The 17,176-nt window shown below is 41.0% G+C and overlaps 1 long non-coding RNA gene across 1 annotated transcript; it reads left to right on the forward strand.

Annotated features, from left to right (window-relative positions):
* The first annotated feature begins 887 nt into the window (after window positions 1-887).
* Window positions 888-10,916, forward strand: LOC112843533 (uncharacterized). Its single transcript, XR_003215948.1, has 3 exons — window positions 888-970; window positions 1,051-1,107; window positions 10,845-10,916. It is a non-coding gene; the product is annotated as an uncharacterized LOC112843533 (long non-coding RNA).
* Window positions 10,917-17,176: the final 6,260 nt, after the last annotated feature.

Genomic DNA, 17,176 nt, shown 5'->3' on the forward strand with positions numbered 1-17,176 from the left:
ACTGCATCTGTCTTCAGGTCTTAGTACACTACCAAAATAGAGATGCAGTCACTCTGTTTTTCAACTGAAGCTTGTCGTGTTCACAATTTTAGAAGGAATTTCAGGAGAAAATATCTGTCTATTAAAAAGATTTCATTTGCTTTTGCAGTTAAAATTACAAGGTTACAACACTGGATCGTGATGTGATACCATAGTCAGCCTCACACCAAGGATGACCCTCAGAGCGGGCCGTACAGTTTTATACTACAAGAAGAACATGTATTATTATGACTATCTTCTTCCAGAAGCGGCGTGGCAGTCTGCTACAACTCCTCATTCACTCCACGTCTGCTGCTCCCTCGACCTCCTATCTGCTTCTTTTCCTGGAATCAAAGAGACATGGACAAAAAAACACACCCTGCGTAGCCTTGGTTATCTAATGTTGTTATTTATTGTTCTTCTACTGTTTCTAAGGTCTGGTTTGGGATATCTTTTTCGGACTCTCCTACCCAGAGACTTACAGAAAACCATTTTCATGTCTATGTAAGCGTTGCTGCAAAATCCCTCTGCACGCTACGTCATTCCTACAATATATCAATCTGGACAGTGACGCCGAACGAAGCTCTCGACTTTCAAAAGACAGAGTGCCAATTCATATGAGTACATTTGCATCGTGTATAAATAAAATAATTAAAATTTTCAACACTAATGTAATGGGGAAGGCTTTAGGACCCAGGGGACCCAACCGACAGTATAAAAGATGAAGTAGCAGCAGGTGCTCTTCTTTAAGCTCAGTCTGACCCGTACTCTGGAACAGCAGGAGGCGGTAATGCTCCTTTATGTTGGTTGCCAACTGCCGTTAAATAAAAAGAAGAAGAAGAAGGTCCTCCACTCATTTGCACTGATGAGCGGCTGTGAAGGTGAAGAGTCTGAGATGATTGTGTAGCCATTCACACATACTGGGGTTCTGTTGTGACAGCAGAGATTTAAGGTACAGGCTGTTATTCTTATAGTGGTTTTTTTTTAATTCATTGAAATATATTTGATGTTTATTGTATTTTATGTTTTTAGTAGTGATTTTAGAAGACCACAAGCAAGTTGTGCAGCAAACATAGAAGTCAGCTGGAGGTATGTTAATTTAATGTATTTGACATTAAAAAAAAGGATATTTATGCACTGCAATGTAATTTATAATGTATTGCCTCCTGCAGGACAGGCTGCACATGTGAATTGGTCACTGTTTTTTCCTCCTCCTTTTAGTTGCGTTTTTCTCCCAAGTTGGTTTTAGAGTAGGGTCACCTTGTAACAACCCTTTTGGGTTATAGCACCACTAGGGGGGGTTGCCCTACTATTGTAGTAGTTGTGGGAGTCTCCTAGTGGGTGTGCTGTTGTTGGCGGCAGCCATTCCATGCTGCTCATGTTCTATTCTCCAAGAAAACGTCTTGATGCATTCTCAATCATCCAGGAAAGTAAATCTCCAAAAGTTGAATCTGTTCATCTGGACGTAGCGTTTTGTTGGAGAAACGTTTCGTCACTCATCCAAGTGACTTCTTCAGTCTCAGCTGACTGCAGGTTCCCCCAGACCTTATAAACAGTACATTTGTGTAATAACTAGAGATGGACCGATCCGATATTACGTATCGGTATCGGTCCGATACTGACCTAAATTACTGGATCGGATATCGGCGAGAAATAAAAAATGTAATCCGATCCATTAAATATAAAAAAAAAACACCTCACAAAACTTGCGACACGGCGTAACTCGCCTCATAACCGTAGCACCTCGGAGCAGTGTGCGTCATGTGATAGAGCGGCTGTGTGTATTTGTAGCCTCCCTAGCAATCCAGCATTTCATCTCCGAGGAAGTTATCCCAGAGAGAAGTAAAGCAAGTGTGTAAGTTCATCTCTGAATGTTTGTAAAGCATTCCCACGTTAAGCTTAACAACCGATATATGGAGCGACGGCCTCTCTCTCTCCCTCTCCTGCTGCTACTTCAATCGTAAAACTGCTTAATGATCAGCTGATCGGCTTTTCTGTCGCGAGTCCGTCTCTCTTCTTTGTTTTTGGCCCACTGGCACCAGAAAGAGGAAACCAGCGGCGGAACAACAGCAGCACCTTTCACCTTAATAAGCTGTTGTTAGAATGTATTTAATATTACTTTCTACACCAGGATCCTTTTCTACGTAGCTGACGGCTGGTAACTGTGCAGGGGCGGATCTAGCAAAGTTTAGCCAGGGGGGCCGATAGGGCATGAACAGGGAAAAGGGGGGAACAAAGACATACTTTTCTTTCTTATTCTCATTTGTCTAGCTTTTAATAAATAATTATCTGAATCTTACACCCAAAGTTTTAATCTGATGTAAAATGTATAGAAGTCCATTACTGTATATAGTAACTGTTAAGTCTAATATACCCTAGTAAGCTATAGTACTTTTTCCTTTGGGAAAGTACCATCTGTGCAGTTTGCAATTCTGTTGAAGAAAGATGTTGAATCTATTTAATTATTCTTGAAAAATAATTTGTTTCTGTGCATTTTTTTTCACCCTGCATCAGATTAAAGTTGATTACGTCGATTAAGCATCATGAGGTGGAGGGTGGGGGGGGGTTCCCTTTTTTTTTGCTGGGAGTTTGCAACCCTATTAGTTAGGTTGCTTAATATTTCTGCTAAGTACTCTTTAGAATACCAGAATAGGGAGGATGGAGCAGGTTTAAGTTTATTAGATTGATCAGTATTGCTGAACTATGAAATATTTTGGGTGCAGTGTATTTTTTACATACAGGTATAACAGAATAGCTTTAGTGTTGTTGTTTATTTAAACTTGAGTATGAACTTATACAAAATGCAGCAAGATATTAAAAAGTTTTATTGATTAAAAAACACACTATATCGGATTCATATCGGTATCGGCAGATATCCAAATTTATGATATCGGTATCGGTCATAAAAAAGTGGTATCGTGCCATCTCTAGTAATAACTGAAACCAGCCCACTGAAGGAACAATGGGCTGTGAGGTCAGTTCCTTAATCATAATTATGCAAATTCCCATGACCATTGATCAACAACCACTGACCAAAACCCACTGATCAAAGAACACTGATCAATGGCCATGAGTACCATTCCCCAACTCTCTGTGAATGGTACTCATGGCCATTGATCAGTGTTCTTTGATCAGTGGGTTTTGGTCAGTGGTTGTTGATCAATGGTCATGGGAATTTGCATAATTATGATTAAGGAACTGACCTCACAGCCCATTGTTCCTTCAGTGGGCTGGTTTCAGTCATTATGCAAATGTACTGTTTATAAGGTTTGGGGAAACCTGCAGTCAGCTGAGACTGAAGAAGTCACTTGGATGAGTGACGAAACGTTTCTCCCACAAAACGCTACGTCCAGATGAACAGATTCAACTTTTGGAGATCTCCAAGAAAACACTTTTCTGTTGTAACAAGCTGGCGTTGGCGATATCAATCCCCGCGCATGTATGCTCGGACGAGTACTGCCGAGGGGACCCGGCTTATAAAGTGTAATGTTGCTGACGGCGAATAAAGGTCTGTTATTGGATTTAACCGACTGGCTACGGGTATTTCAACTAACCTCCACAGCACATGCCCGCTGGACCTGCTAGCCGCTCCTGCCTCGCCAGACTGCTGTTACAACCTTTTAAAACTGATTGTTTTTATTCTGGGTTTGTTTTTATCTTTACTGGCCTGTGCAAGATTAGTCGGGCAATGTGCAATCCCTGAGATGGGCTCTTACCTTAGGGGAGATTAGGCCTCGTAGAGGTGCTCCATGTGGATTATTGCTTTGCCAATTATTGCCTGAACTAAAACACTTAGTGGATGTGATAAGTGTTCTGTTGGGCTCGCATTTATTTGTGGTGGACTTGGTTCTTTTAAAGCAACGAGCATCTGGAGCTGCCAGGGGAGAGCAAGCCATCAGGTGATAGTTGCATTGCTGGGAGGTTGCACCAGTAAGAGTATATTGTGGTCCTTAGCGACCTTTTTATTGTGATGTTTTAGGCCTATTGCAAACCCTTTGTGTTTTCTTTTAAAATAAACTTTAATGTATCTGGCTGATATTGACCCTCTTGTCCCGTTTATTCTGGGCTCGTTCCTGCAAGAGCTTTGGGCCTGAAAGTTTGCACGAGTAGTATAGAGGCCCTTAGCGGTTACTCGGTGGCTTTTACTCACTACACACATAAGTTCCAGATTTCCCTCAATTATCCTGATTCATCTTGTTACAGTTCACCTGGTGAAGGGCACATTCTCAAAGGCTTCTTTTTGCCCAGGGCATTTCAGCATGACACTCTTTGATTACCTCTCCATCAGAGAATGGCTTTGTTTTTGTTGTTTGTGATTTTGTGGGAAGTCACAAAGCTGCTCTTGACTGACCTGATAGATGTACGCTGGATTTGAATCCATGATGGAAAGATTTGTGAGAGCTGCTGTGTTCAGGGTGTAAACGGCTGGTACAGACTCCACCCCCCACACAACCCTGACTTGGATCAGTGTGTCATAGTCCGTGGCTCTGTGTCTGAGGAGTGTCTAATGCCCTGGTGGCCACACCCCCAGGCTGGGCCATCACCATCACACCTGCGTCCCATTCCAAGAGATTGCCAGGAGGACTATTTAACCCTGTGCTGACGGATGCTCCACGCCAGTCCGTTAGTCACCCCTCAGTGGTAACTAGGCTCCCCGCAAAGCTTTGTGTATATCAAGTGTTGCATGACCTGTGTTAAGGGGCAGGGATAGCTCAGTAGGGTAGCGTGGTCGCCCTGTGATCGGGAGGTTGGGGGTTCAAATCCACTGAACGGCTACCCTGAGGTACCCCTGAGCAAAGTACCGTCCCTACACACTGCTCCCCCCCATGGGGATCAATAAAGTGCACATTATTATTAATATTACAATATCATTAATGTTATTAATTCTGCCTCCGTGTGCCCAGGTTACTATCTGGCATTTGGCGTATTAAGTTTGCTGTTGGGTCCCGCTTGTGTGCTTGATCTGTGGTTCATGACACAGTGATTATTCTTGTGGAATAAACACTTGAATGAACAGTAAAAACTTTATCCCACCTTAATAGATCCATCACTAATGCACTAAACTCTTTAGTAGGAATTGGGAGCGTCCCCCCAGAACTGTTTCCTGTTGTCTCATCAGCCATCTGTGTATAAAGTGCTCTCTCTTTGAGACATCCGTTATGTCCCCTGTGTGTCCCTCTGTGATCTCCAGCTCTCTCTTGTTCCTTATATATCTTGTGTTTGGATTTTAAAGACTTTTTCTTCTGGAATACCCTGAGTCCTGCATTCGACCCCTCCCCTCTCTTTCACACCTCCTTGTGACAGTTGTGTTGACTGGATGTCAAATAGAAGCGAAGACGAAACATTTTGTGACTAAGAATAATATGAAACCATTTTTAGATGTTGAGGCCTCTTTCAGCATTTAAATATAAATTCCGTAGTACAAGGTTTTTAAATATGTGGATGTGCAATATTTTCGTTTAATATTAGCATTTCATATCATCATGAAATGTCACCACAGGGGGGCAGCATAGTCAGGAAGTGTTAGTGTAGCTGTGCACGCCTATAGTAAGAAACAAGAAGACTGATGAAAGAAAAAAAAAAGCTTCTTCCACTGGTGTAACACAGTGATGGGCAGAAACGCGTTACTGTAATTAGATTACTCTTTTCAATTAACTTGACCAACACTGGTAACACACAGGTTTTATATGAAGTCACACTAACTAACCAGCAGTAACCCACATTTGATCAAACTGCTTTTATACAAATGATGTGAGGATGTAAAAGGAGCGTTTTGATTATTTATGAATGTATTATTTTAATATCACAATAATGGGGGAGGGGCCACCAGACCTATCAACACTGGCTGAGTAACAAAAATATGAACACCAGACGAGGGTGAAACATTTTCATCATTTTCTTCCTGTGACTGAAAATCTCTTTGATTATTTCTGATATCATCTGCACTCTCGTAGATGTGCATGTCCACCTCTTACACTCTGATGACTCTTCCTTCACCTTTCTGCTCAGATGGCTGAGTCAGAGCTGTGCTTTACTAACAGTTACTGCTCTGTGTTCACTGTGCTTGGACTGATGCTGTCACAGTCCAATTTTTTTCAGTTTTTCTTTTGGACTTGTTATTTATTTCTTGAAAGTAAAAGATAATTATTTTCTTATTCCTGATTTTCTTTTCTTTTTTTTCTCCTCAGTCTTTCATGTCTCCATGTCTGTTTAGCCACAGTCCAAGTGTCAATTTCACGTATTGTCATCTGAGTCTCAGTGTGTTTTTGTTACTTCCTGTTTTATTTTGATAGTCTCCCATCTTGTGAGTGTTATTTTCATGGTCATGTGTCATCAGTCAGATTCTGTTCAGCAGTGTTACCCAGGTGTGTCCACTCTGCACTAATCTCCTCCAGAGTGTATATTGGCTGTGTCTCAATCCAGCGACCGCACGCTTTGTAGTAGGCGCACTACGCTTATAAAACATATAACCAATTACAGCAATATGATACAGCAAACACAGCAGTACTACTAATCGAAAATACTCAAAGCTTTATGTAACTGAAACAAACATGGACAAGAGAGAGAGTGCAGGACAGACAGACAGGTGACAGTCTCAGGTGTACACACTGCTACAAAACAGCACAAGAGAAGGAGGATTTAGTGTTTGTGTTATTACGAGTGCTAAACAAGAAGAGTTCCCAGATGGTACAGTGGACACATGTGTGACTCCTGTGATTAAAGCATCTTTCTTTCAGCTTAACGAGTGAACCGTCAGCTCGTTCAAACACACGTTAAAGTCCGTTTAGCTCGACACCACCGAACAGGCAGAAACAAGTTTAATATTCAGAAACCTAAAGTATGTATCAGCAGCAGAATGGAGCTAAAAATAAATGTTTGTTTCAGTTCTATGAAGCTTTGAGTATTTTGGATTAGTAGCACTGCTGTGTTTGTTGCATCATATTGATGTAATTGTTTATATGCTTTATATATTCTGAGCTAAGTTGATCTATAGTCTTACATCATATTCTATAAGGATGTTATGTGTTTGTAGACTTTCTGCCCAGTTTGACCCATTTAGCAGAAGTCAGCCTGTTTAAGGCTCTGATATCTATTCTGTATGACTTAAAGCAGTTATGACATGGTCTGATTTTCTCACCCAATAAAGGAATATTTCATATATCAGTCTGATCTTCATTCTATCAGACACAGTTATCACAGCTCGTACATTTTCTTTTTTACACACATATATGTAAGCATTGAGCCAAATGTAATAATGCCAACATTTTAAAGGAACAATATTTGTCTCTTGTGTATAATACATCTGTATATACACTGTCACAGATACTTGTCTTTGAGTGAAGATTTAAGGTGATAGGAAATATAGGTCGTGTCCAAATTCATGGGCTGCATCCTCCTGAGGACGCATTTGTAGACCGATTACGTCACAGCAACGCGCCGAAGGCTGTCCAAATTCGTAGACTCCTCCGAATGCAGCCGACAAATGCGTCCTCCTTTTCCCCGAATTTGAAGGATGGGTCGGGTGTGTCCTTCGTGGCCCACCATATCCCAGAATTCATAGCGCGGTCCAGCCAAACTCCAGTTTCCGGCAATGGCGGCCGCTACAAAGTTTTAAAATTACTCTTATTAATCTTTCTGGGTCACAAAATAAACTTTTAACATATTTTCAGGCGAGAATGTAGCTGTGTAAACTTCAAATATCTGCTTGGTTTATCAAGACATCGCATATTTGCAAAAGTGCTTCGACGTTTTCGGAGACGTCTCTTACCCACCCGCTCGATAGCTGACCGATAGGTAACCGAGAGCTCGAGGGTCACTGAAGCCGCCGAGAACGGCACAACTCCCGGCACGTCATTTTCAGATCACCGCCGACTTTCGCTACTCAGGTTAAACGTAATATATAAGTCACTTAGACAACCTAAAAATGATATTGTTTGGCTTTTTTCAGTGTTTTATTTGTTCGTGAGTAAATCGGTTTGGCTGAGATTAAAGTTATTAGATTAGATTAGATAAAATAAAACTTTATTAATCCCCCGGGTGGGTTCCTCCTTGGTTTTCACACAGCTGAATAAACGTCAAACCGAAAACCAATTAAACAAAAGTGTGAGATGGTCGAGAGTTTACTCCAGTGTCCTGTTATATTTTAGATAGCAAGGAGCAGACGGCCGAGTTTATTAAACTCCACCGAGACAGCGGTGACGTCAATCAGAAGGCTAGACCGTCCAATTTCACAGCTGTTTACTTCCGGCCTACCCGACCTCCTGAGGACCCGGCCCACGTAGACCGCGACGGCCGGGTCCTCAGGAGGATGCAGCCCATGAATTTGGACACGACCATAAATAACTGCAACTTGAATCTTTACTGAAGCTCATTTGACACAGAGTTCACTGCTGTAATATATCATACTAATAGAATAAGAAATATAATATTGGCCATATTATATTTACATTACCACAGTGAGATGACTTTAGTCTCATGAATAACATGAGCTAATTGTTATTTACTAACTAATCTTAAAATGACTGTTCAGTACAGAAATGCAGCCCAACAATCATGAGTCCTGTGGTCTCAGCCTCAGATACTCAACTAATCAAAGTCATGTCATAAAAAAAATGAATGAACAAAAAAACATTTTTTCTCCTTCATTTCTGTCAAACAATGCTATATGAAACGTATCTCGCGGTTAGTATCGTGGTTGCTAGGCAACCTGAGCAGCGCGACGAAGGCCAGACCGTCCCATTTCACAAGCCTCTCACTTCCGCACTTGTCGTAGTTCGTAGTGCGTACTATGAAGTGTGCGGTCGCTGGATTGGGATGCAGCCAGTGAGACAGGCCCCCAGACTTCAAATTGGGGACATGAACTGCGCATTTGTCAACCGCATTTGGAGTACACTTCGAATTGGGACAGCTGTCGTCGCGTCGCTGTGACGTAATCGGTCTGCAAATGCGCACTACAAACCGTGCGGTCGCTGAATTGGGACACAGCCATGAAGGTTCATGAAGCACTTAAGCTTCCCATCCAACTGGCCCCCTTATGAGCTGGTGCTGACCTGCAGCACAGAGCCTGGGGTGAAAACAAACCTGAGACTCTGCAGTACCTTTTACTGCTGCTAGTTTTTCTGTCCTGACAGATGTGATGATCTGATCAGTGCTCTGTGATGTGCTGGAGCATGAAAGTGTTTGCAGACTTCAGATTGGTCACTGATGATGTCAGATGTCCTGTGGTTGTTTTTCTAAATGTGTTCAGAAATGTGGGAAACAATTCAAATACCCTGAAATATCTAAAGATTCAACGTTCTAACATGGAAGTATTTCCTCACCAGTTTCCACTTTAGGCACTGAAAAGACATATTAGACACCAGTTATTTATTTTGTGATTTATATAAATATACTTCATATAAACAGTCAACATGCAGTAAAATAAATATCTAAATATATATTTGTATCTATTATTTCACATCCACTAATCTGAAAAATAATGATGCTGCTCTATGTTCACTGTATCTCAGCACCTGTTTGTGTCACTTCTTCTGATGCTGCAGACCGCTGTGTTTATTTTATATTTGAATTGGCCTTTTATATTTTCTTCTACTGTTTCTATTTTGTTATTCCCATCTAAGAAAGACATGGTACAGAGAGAGTGGAGCTGCCTGTAGCTGTCTGTTGTGCTGAAGCTTTCAAACATTTCATACCAACACTGACTACAACTGTCACCACAGGGGGGCAGCATAGAGCCAGAGAGTGTTAGTGTAGTTGTTCACCCCTATAGTAAGAAACAAGAAGACTGATGAAGGAAAAAAGCTTCTTCCACTGGTGTAACACAGGTTTGTATGAAGTCACACTAACTAACCAGCAGTAACCCACATTTGATCAAAGCGGGGGCAGAACTTTAATAACAGGTTATAATGTGTCATCACAGTTGTTGTCAATCCAAACACACTTTCTGATTTTTGCTGTTTATTGTAAAAGAACAACACAGTTGTCGGATGACTTAATGCTTTAACACAAAAACAACTATACAAATGTGAATTCTGTGCAGACTAGATGCTGACTCACTGTACCATCTTGTGGTACAAAGTGGTATTACATGAGAGTACAGGCTGGTATTAGCTGCTTAGAGGACGCTAACTTCAGTTCATATATAAATGTGTTGAACATGACGTCAGAGCTGTTTTATTCATATTCTGTTGATGATTTTTTTTTAAGTTTTTAAAAGTTTTAAAGTGATTCACTTTAAACTGGCACTTAAGGTGGCGCTGAAAAAAGTTCAACACCAACAAAATAAAGAAATAACATATTCATATTCAGGACTGCAAACCGAGCAGCATCACTGACTTTCAGCTTGTTGTGTTTGTGGATATATGACTGACTTTAATTATCCATAAAATCATCACATTCTCTGTAAGATTAAATTCAACTATATATATATTTAGAAGTAGAGGCTTTAAAACCAAGTAAACGCTGAAAGTACAAACGTCACTAATGTCACATAACTTTGCCGACATGTGGCCAACATTAATGTTTTAATGTTCTTCATTATTAAACATTTGCGCATAAATAAGTGACATAATATTCAGTACTTACTTTTGAAAGTTTACTCCTTGGCCGCTCCGCTTCCACCTTTTTTTTTTCGGCATAATTATCCACACCCACCGCCGTGCTATGAAGTCTGGGATATGTTGGGCCATGAAGTCTACACCACAACATCCTTAAAATTCAGGGAAATGAAGGACACATTTGAGGGCTGCATTTCGAGCAGCCTTTCAATTGGGACAGCCTTCGGCGCGTCGCGGTGACGTAATCGGCCTTAAAATGCGGCCGTTAAGGCTGCAGACCATGAATTGGGTTACAGCCCTTATGAGCATCCTTCCCCTGAATTCGTACACAGCACGTGTCTGTAAGTTCAGTCTGTTTCCTGTTTTACTTTGAAAGTCTGTGTCTCATGTTAATGTATCTGGTTTTGCTTCCTTTGTCTCGTTAGGCCTCATTTCCCTCCTGTTTCCCATTCCCTGAATGCTCCCTCTGTGTATTTAAGCCCTGTGTTTCTCTGTGTCCATGTCGTGATCTACCCTCATCTTGCTGTGTGTTCTGTCTGTGTGTGTAAGTTTATTTGGAAGTTTGTTACTTTTTGAGTTCAGCATTAAAGCTGTTTTTTAAGTTCACGTTTTGTCACCGGAGTCTGCACTTTGGGTCCTTTTCCTGCCTGCAGACAGACTTCGCATGACAGGTTTAACATGCAGGGATCCATGAAAACAGAAGTTATTAAATTTAACGGACTTAGAAGTTAGCAGGAAGTTAGCTTGCTTCCACCTAAGCATGATATAGCATGTTCTGACTGAGAGATGTCTTAAAAAATTCAAACGCACAGCTCTGTTATCACTTCCAACATAAATGAAGACAGAAAACTAAACAGCAGTGACATTTGTAGGGTTACTGAAGTTGGGCTAGCTGGTATATAATGATGTGCTGCGTGATCGCAACAACACAGCTATGTTAGCATAGAATAGAGCAGCTGCCAGAGAATTCAACATTAATGAATCAATGGTACTGAAGTGGAGGAAGCAAGAAGTATGAGTTGAGTAAAGTTTGACTTATCAGACTATTCAACACGTTCTCACTCCCAACTCGTCAAATGTGTGACGCATGGTCAGGCTCCCTCTGCTTCACTTATCGACGCGCAGGGTACCCCCCTCGTGTCGAGAATTGACGCGAAGGGTCCTCCTACTGAATACTATAATATTGAATATTTTAGACATGCACAATGTCAAAAACAATTCTCTTTTCTTTCTGCTAAAGTCAAAATCACACCGTTCAACAAGGCGTGCTATTTTAAATCAAATGAGAGACAAACAACGTTATTTCTTACTCTTAAAGAGGCCTACAGTGCGTATTTCTTTTCTTGTAAAAGAGGAAGTAAGAAGAGGAAGTTGACCGCACCCTCTCACTCTTGGCTGAATCAATCTCTGGTGGTACGACTTTAATAAAAACCCAAATAATTTTAACTACACAGCCCAGCCAATGCTGACAAGAATCACATCCAACAGAGTCAAATCTCTCCTTCAGAAACAGATCTTCTCTCAGCAATTTCAGTCAACTCTCTAAACTGCCTTAAACAATATCCAAGAAACTCGGGGAGGTGCTCCTCAATCATATCTGCCGAGAGTACGAGCATATAATAATTATTCTGTGTTTCTCCCTGAACTAGACCTATCACATGAATTCCTTTGTGGAGATTAATCAACTCTAATCTTACAGACGAACAATATACCATACTTCTTCATCAACAGGAGAACTAGGCCTCATCCGATCATCTGATCTGCTCCTAAAAAGCCAAGGAATAACCACGTGAATTACCCCGTGAATTCTCTCGGTGTCTGCCGAGAGAAAAACAATATGACACAGTATCATTTACTGTAAAAATTCTCACTCCTCTAAATAACCGTGCTGTGCCAAAACTTGAGCCAAACCTTCCTACAGTTCTACACAAGCAGCCAGAAAACTGGGAAACTCTAGCTCAGTTAAAAGCTCTGCTCTTGAAAAATTAAACTCTCTGTCCAGTGTTTCATAACAAACCAACACCTCCACTAGCACCTCTCCTGGCTCTCCATGAATTACTGGCGTCAGCAGAATAGTGAAAGTAAAGCCAGTTAACTGACTCGGATCAACTGTAACAAGAGAGCCGGATCTCTTTTTCTTTTTTTTTTTGACAAGAAACTCACTCAAAAAATTCTACAAATTCTCTGCACTCAGAAGGAGGCTCACAGCTTTATTTATTACTCTGTTTCTGGTTTGATTAAAATAACTCTTGTGTTAGAGTCACCCTGTCCAGTGATACTGTATTTCAAAATCATCAAATGCGCGCTCACAGAAGCCGGAAAATGCACGAGCAGCCTCCCGGGGGTCCTCTCGTGGCCTCTCACTGTACATTACCAAGCACCTAAATATGAGGAAACAACGAAACAAAAAGCTATATAGATCTGACCATCTTATTTCTGCAGTCACTGTAAAACCATAATGGGTCTCTGGCGTTTCACCACGACATATGCAGAAGATAAAGAAGATCCCCCGTACGTGAAATTTCAATTTGGCACCATCCCGAAAAGAGCATGCCTTTTACTCAAAATTAAACTTTAATTACTACACCTCGTTTAATCAACGTGCTTGTTACATTGAACCTAAAAGGAGAAGTAACCGCACCCAAGTTTTTTAACTGCGCACTTTGGCCAGAAAGAAGAGAAAGGAAAAAGAGACTTCAAAGCCTCTCTCACACACAGCCTGCAGCCGGTGTTCCAGATCAACTGGCGTTTAGATCAACTGGCGTTGGTCGAACAGATGTGTGGCAGTCTTGCATTTCAGGAGCTGCTACCGACAAACCAGCAAAAAAAAAAAACGCCAAATGTGTCATCTGTGACACTTGTGAGGTTATCTCAAACACACTCCGTCAGTCTTGATGCTGTTGAACAACAAAATGTTTAAAAATGTGGCGAGTTTACCTGGTGATATCCTCATGCGCGACGCGATCGCGAAAACAGCAAACAATTAACACCACGCCGGTGTTGTTCACAGGACAGCAAGAGTAAACGATCGGGAGACTCTTGTCCTCGTTATCGTTCCCCTCGCACGTTTTATTTCTCCAGTTTCAGCGTTTTTGCTTCACAACTAAAGCGTGCCGTTTACTTTGTGTGCACTAACATGGACTCGAGTCAACCAGCGCCACCTCTGGCCAAGTGCCACAGCCTACAGCCAGATCAACTTGTGACACACATCTTGTTAAGAGATTTTTCAGGATTTTGGGATTTTTATTATGTTATGTTTAAAAGTACGTTTCTTTATCTAAATGTGTTTGCTCTTTCAGTATTCAGCTTAAATGGGGAAGTCACACTCTGTGCAGACTCCTAAATGGGGAAGTTACTCTGTGCTCCACAGGAAGCCTGCACGGGTCTATTTTATCTCTTCCTGTATCTCTGTGAATAAAGACTGTTTTTTTTTTACTGCAGGGTGCGAGTCTCCCTGAGTCTCACCCGTGTACACGTTAAACCTGTCTGAGCGTTTTTATTCTGACCTGAGTTGCAATACAGGAAAACTCCTGACATTTCTTGGTCCTTCGAGCCGGATGGGACACAGCACTTTTGTGTGACCCCACAGGAAAACCTCATCGAGTCCTGACGTCGTGAGAAGCCCACGCTGAAGTCTGTCGACAGCTCCTGTCCAGGTACAGGATAAAGTCCAGAGACGTGAATTCGGGTTCTGGCCGGCGTTCTTATAAGTGGTCCACGGCGGTGGGGGTCGATGAGGCAGACCTGAGAGACCGGCAGTGAATCAGCAACCAGGTGAATATTAACACTCTGACACCTCGCGTAAAACGTCTAGGCTCGGCTCGCCCAGAGGGGCTGGTAGCATCTTAAAATAAAATAGAGCTCGTCTGGGACTGGTAGCTCCCCCGTAGTGGGTAAAGGTAGCGCGCACATAAAGGTATTGTTTTGTTTTTGTGTTTTATTTTTGTTGGTGGAATAAGTTGAATTTACAGCACAATAAGGAGGCTGAACTATTCCGCTAATTTGTTTACTGTTGGTCACCCAAGTACTGGTGAAAAGAGAGAAACAGGTCGTGTTGACACCGCTTTCAAGAATAGCTTGAAAGTAGAAGGCCGTGTCAACTACCTCTCTCGATTCTCGTGCCAGAGAAGGTGCCGCAGTGGTGTAGTTGTAAAGTATTAAAATTAGAAGGATTAAAATGGGTAATGAAGCTTCAAAAGTCACTGCTGACGAGCAGTGGTTAGAAAAGAAATGTCCAGGTGCCGGACAAATTAGTGCATGTAGATGGAGGAATCCTAAACAAACTAAACCCCCCACATGGGAGGGAAAATGTAGCCCCTCCGCATTGACTAAACCCTCCAAGCAGAAATAAATACTGAAAAGGAAGCTAAAAAGAAAACAAAGAGTACACAAGAGTTGTAATATTTTAAAGCATGAAAAGAGGAATGAAGTGGAATAAACAAAAGGTTAAATTAAGGTTAACTTAAGTTAAAGCAGAGCTTATCTAGTGATAAGCATGATAATAGGAGATAATAGGAAGGTTAACAACCTGTAAACTGGTATTAACAATGAAACATAGTTGGCATGATGACCGTGCCTAGAATGAATAGAATGCATGAAACCAGATAATTCACACAAAATATATCAAATAAAAAGAGAGATGCATAAGGTATATTAAGGCTGTGTCATTGTTCAGCCAAGGAAAATGTCTCCAGCTTGGGAAGGTGTAAAGCTGCAGATTCACACAGACCCGTGATGGATACATAATAAAATATAAACTAATATACTATTGTATATTAGTAGTAAAGTAGTGTATTGTAATATACTATTGCTGTTATAAAAAAGGAAAAACAATACAATGATAACATTAATAATGACATACTATTAATAAGAAGAGCCACCTCAGTCAGTTATGATGCGAGGTGGAAGATTGTTAAAAGTAGTCTGATTCAAGCTTAAGGTTTGCTCCAACTCAGTACAATGATATAGGAGATAAAGAAAATAAGGAAATAACTACACTAATCAGGTGCATAGAGACACTTGACCTGCTTGTAAACCTGTCATTTTAGATGAGACTTTGTTAGGATGAAGAGCAAACCTATACTAACAACTAATGAGAAGCTGAATTAAATATGTGGACACTACCAAGCTAATGAGGAGCGGTGACGCGCATGGAGATTGTTGCTTTCGGTTTAGAGTGTTATTTTTATTAGTGTTAATAAAGAATTAGTAAGTATAATACTACAAAGGTTCATAGTAGAGTGAGGGAACAAGTGGAAGTTTGAGAGAAAAGGCAGTGTGTGTGATGATTCCTGATGTCTGAAAGAGCTCAATTTAAAAGTGTGTGTGAAATAAAGGTGTATCGTTTTTAGATCAAGGGATTTAGATTGTTTTTAGTAGAATTAAAGAGGGTTTTTAGACTATAAATACAATGAAAGACAGAGTCTGCAGAAACAGGAAACCGTGTGTGTGTCTGTGACAGGAAATGCATGCCCATAAAAGGGGCTGAGTGTGTAAAGAAAGAACACAGAGAGAGACGAGTTAACTCTAGGCATATGTAGCAAATGGAGGCTTTTAAAAAAGAAAAGAAGAAGTAAAAAGGATATTAATTGTATGCTTTAGTGTGTCAATACAGGTGGATTTCTCTCAACCTGGAACCTTGAGTACAGCGACAAAAGCATAGATTAATTGGGAAAGTGCGAGTGCGAGAATACAGGGTATAATTGGGTTGAAATTGAAGGCTGAACTCATGATTGTTTAGAGATGTCCGCCATGTCATAAACAAAAGAAGGCAAAATAATGACAGAAATAATTGACAACTATATTAATTAATAGACAACACATACTCAAATTGTTATATGTGAAATTATTTTTGGAAAGGGTCAGAGGAGATAATTTGAATTTAGAACTCAGTGATATGATGCATGAATTAAACCTTATTGTAACAAACACTTGCAATGAAGAAAGCAGCTTACACTCAATTACTATGAACGCAAAGCCTTGATGCCATAGGCAATTTGTTTGTTTTTGTTTGTTTGCTTAGTAAGTTTGGAAAACAAATTTGTGATCATACTTGTGGATCACAGTGACACATAATGATTTGGGCATATGATTTGCTGATGCCTAGTTTTAGAGCTGTGAGCTATGAATTGTAAGCAATGCAAGGTTTTTCCTAACTCAGAAGTTTGACACATGCCAGACAGCTTTCCTATGTAGGCACTTTGCTCACACTGTCACACATCAGAATTGCTGTATGCTGTATCACGCGCTGACCTTCACAGCACCCCACAGGCTGGTTTCGTTAACATCTTTGTAGACGGTTCAGCATCCAAAAGTAGCCTTGGGCGGAACTGTGTAGGTTATGCGGTAACCACAGTAGACACGTTTTTAGAAGCAAAAGCACTAACTTCCTCACACTCTGCACAGAGTGCAGAACTCACAGCTGTCATACGTGCCTGTTCCCCTAACCCAGTGCAACATGGAAATCTTTTGAAGGCGCTGTTGGAAGTGATAATATTGCCAAAACAGTTAGCATTTTGTAAATGTGCTGCACACCAGAAAGGCTACTCAGAGGTCACTAAAGGCAATAACTTTGCAGATCAAGCAGCAAAAGCAGCAGCACA

The sequence above is a fragment of the Oreochromis niloticus genome, linkage group LG22 (genome assembly GCF_001858045.2).
Source record: "Oreochromis niloticus isolate F11D_XX linkage group LG22, O_niloticus_UMD_NMBU, whole genome shotgun sequence".
Classification (NCBI taxonomy): domain Eukaryota; kingdom Metazoa; phylum Chordata; class Actinopteri; order Cichliformes; family Cichlidae; genus Oreochromis; species Oreochromis niloticus.